Here is a 3,884-nt window from a genome sequence, read left to right on the forward strand (position 1 = left end):
GTAAAATTTATTTAACCCAAAGATTTACTCAAAATCTTTGTAATAAATACAAATTTATTATTTACTTTATCTAAATGAATATAATATTTTATATGTTTAAAAATATTTTAATATTATTTGTCTAGTCAAATTAAATTATTTATATTATATTTTTATTAATTTAAAGATATTAAAGTCCAATTCTTTTAGTTACTATATTTAAAAAGTTTTATGATAAAAAAGGTATTTGGTGTTCTTTTTTAAAAACTTAGAGATTTAAATAACTATTTTCTTAAAATTTTAGGATGTAGCCGATCTTATTTAAATAAAATATAATCTTCACATACTTCCAAAATCTAATTAACATATATAATCAGGGTCCAGCTATGGTGCCACAGTTGTATGGTACCACAACTGGATCCAGCCTTTGGATCCAATTTTGGTGACAACTGTGGGCTAGATCCAATTGTGGTACCATACAATTGTGGTCTCATAGCTTTGCCCATATAATCAAGGCCTGTGAATATAGAATTGTTATCCAAATTATGATGTATACAAAGAATTAATATTTCACAATCTAAGTTACGTTACTCTCAACTGCTCGGATCGATAGTGACGTGTTCATAATTCTCTTCACTTTAGATAATTATTCTCTAACATTTGCCATGATGGATTTCTTGGATTAACTAGTCAAAAGGCCTGGATAGATGGCGTATGAACTAATCAACATATTTTACGATTAGGTACATTAGTGCTGCCAATTTTAAGTTGAAATATAACATTTTACCTGTCAATTTTGACAATTTAATATGCAAGTTTACAACTCTATATTGTCTTTGTACACTTTGTAATAATATCAATAAAATTGTAAGTGCATACATCAGAGATATTATATTAGTCATTCAACAAGTAAATAATATTTATAATATATTTTTATTTATTTTGAGAGACCACATACAAATGGTGGATGTATAAAATTTAATTAGATGTATTATACATACACCGGTTACTTGTATTATATTTGATGTATTCTAGAACTTCTCGTGTTTGAATTTATCTATTGTCACTTTTTTCTTCCACCTTGAAACAACTGAAAGTCTTAAGTCTTCATAGCACAACATTATTTTTATTATTATTTATATTGATTCAATTCTAAAACTTGAACATAGACCTTTCTTAGTATAGTCTATTTAAAGTTCAGCTCGAAAATCTGCTCCAAAAAGATAGAGAGAGTTACTCATAATTTTTATAATTTCTGTAAAAGTTTACAACTACTGCCACTCAAATTTTAGTGCTAGCAGCCATGGGCATTCTTGTTTTATCTCAAACAAGTGCTGTAGCTGCAATTTTAATCACCCTTTTAATCATTCTATACACGTCGTTTCTAGTTTCAAGAAATTTGCTTAGAAAATGCATAGGCAAGAAGAGAAGGGGAGCACCAGAAGCAGGTGGAGCTTGGCCAGTGATTGGCCATCTACACCTCTTACGAGGGCCAGAACCTCCTTACAGGGTGTTCGGCAGAATGGCTGACAAGTATGGACCAATCTTTAATATCAGGATAGGCAAAAATCCAGCTTTAATCGTGAGTAATTGGGAGATTGCTAAAGAGTGTCTCACAACACATGACAAAGTCTTTGCCAACCGTCCGAAAACTCTAGCTATGGAGATTTTAGGCTACAATTTTTCCATGTTTGTCTTCAGCCCATATGGCTCGTACTGGCGCGAGACACGCAAGATAGCCACACTTGAGCTTCTCGCAAACCATCGGCTCGAGAAGCTCAAGCACGTACGAGAATACGAGGTGAAGACATGTTTGAAGGAGTTATATGAGTTATGGCACAACAACAAAAGCCCTAATAAGATGTTGCTGGTAGAGATGAAGAAATGGTTTGAGGACATCCTCCGTAATGTGGTTTTAAGAATGATTGTTGGAAAGGAGTGCAATTCAGTGGATAGTGAAAAATGGAAAGAGCTACTGACGAGATTTTTTGAAATGAGTGGTAAGTTTGTGGTGTCAGATGCCCTACCGTTTTTGAGACGGTTGGATATAGGGGGTGATGAGAGGTCAATGAAGAAGATTGCAAAAGAATTAGACGTTGTTGTTCAAGGATGGTTAGAAGAGCACAAGAGGAAGAGAGACTCTCAGGAGATTAAAAAGAAGAAGATTTTATGGATGTCATGCTTTCGATCCTAGGTGATGCAGAGCAATATTTGGGTCGTGATGTTGATATAATCAATAAAGCTATTTGTTTGGTAAGCCTTTCCTAACCGACATTTTTTTTTAATTTTAATTATAGTCTGAGCACGACTTAATCACCTCTGCATTCTCTGCATCCACATGAGTGGAGTATTCGAACTTAGAACTACTTTATCATGTTTTACTATTTTATATTTTTATTTTTAATGTAGACGCACTAGTAAGGTGAACTAATCCTAAACCTTAACAAAGTTGTTTCTTACCAATAGAACTAGACCTTACCTTAGACCTCTTCTTTTCACACAAGAAGTTTTACTAATTTGTACATAACATTTAACATAATATTCTATCTTTTTTAAAAGAGTTTACGGTCATAGTCATTAAAATTGTTGTACACATCATTCTTCAAGATGAGATTAACAAACAAGTGCAATTAATAAATTTGTAATATGTGAATTGATAATTTTTTAGTTATTTTATTTCCACATCGAAAGGAAAAAAAAAGGTGAATTAAATTGTCGATGAAATCATCATCCATTCATTATGTATCGCATTAGTCAATTTGGACCTATGTTTTTTAATAAGTCATTGGTAATGTATTGGTAGATTTGACAGGGTGCATTGAATCCAATTCTACTAGTAAAATTCAAAAGGTGCAAAAAAAAAAGGTGTTTAAGTCGAATTTTATTAAGTTCCATTGTGAATAATTGTAACATAAGAAAGCAAAACAACACCTTACACACTATCAATTTTGCAGGCTCTTATCTTGGGAGCAACAGACACCACAAAAATAACACTGACATGGGTTATGTCTTTGCTTCTCAATCATCGTGATATTCTAAACAAGGCTCAAAATGAACTCGATATTCAGGTGGGTACAAAAAGGCAAGTGAATGCAGAAGATATAAAAAATTTAGTTTACTTGCAAGCCATTCTCAAAGAAGCAATGCGTTTGTATCCTGCTGTGCCATTCTTATTTCCTCATGAGTCTATGGAAGAGTGCACAGTTAATGTTTACCATGTCCCTGCTGGCACACAACTTTTTATCAATGCATGGAAAATTCAACGTGATGCAAGTGTCTGGGAAGAGCCATCTAAGTTTCAGCCAGAAAGATTTTTGACAAGGCACAAGGATATTGATGTTAAGGGACAAAATTTTGAATTGTTACCTTTTGGTAGTGGTAGAAGAATGTGTCCTGGAGTGTCATTTGCCCTCCAAGTTATGCAATTTACACTTGCTTCTCTACTTCAGGGATTTGATTTTGCAACCCCATCTAATGAACCGGTGGACATGGGTGAAAGATTAGGGTTGACCATGGAGAAATCTCAACCATTTGAAGTACTTGTTACTCCACGTCTTTCTGCTGCCTTCTATGGTTAAATTGATTATATATATATGGATTGAACAATAAATAAGTAACAAGTGTGTGGTGTCACATGTAGTGAGTTGTAAAGTCAATTCCTTAGAGATAAGGATGTACTGTGTGATGCAATATAAAGAAGTGATGAGTCATAAAGTAGATTCCCTATAGATAAGATGTAATGATTGAAATAATAAAAGGAGATTCCTTTAAGTGCCTATAAAAGGAATTCCCTAGGAGTGTGTTGGATCATTGAGTCTTGGAGTCTTATAATATAGAGTTGTAGTAAGAATACTTGGATGAAACCTTGTATTCTCTCTTCCAGTAATAAAACCATCCTTTGTATT

The 3,884-nt window shown here is 33.2% G+C and overlaps 1 pseudogene; it reads left to right on the top strand.

Moving 5' to 3' along the window:
* Positions 1 to 1,173: 1,173 nt before the first annotated feature.
* On the top strand, positions 1,174 to 3,884 carry LOC127902737 (cytochrome P450 CYP82D47-like; annotated as a pseudogene).

This window comes from Citrus sinensis, chromosome 5 (assembly GCF_022201045.2).
Source record: "Citrus sinensis cultivar Valencia sweet orange chromosome 5, DVS_A1.0, whole genome shotgun sequence".
Taxonomy (NCBI): Eukaryota; Viridiplantae; Streptophyta; class Magnoliopsida; order Sapindales; family Rutaceae; genus Citrus; species Citrus sinensis.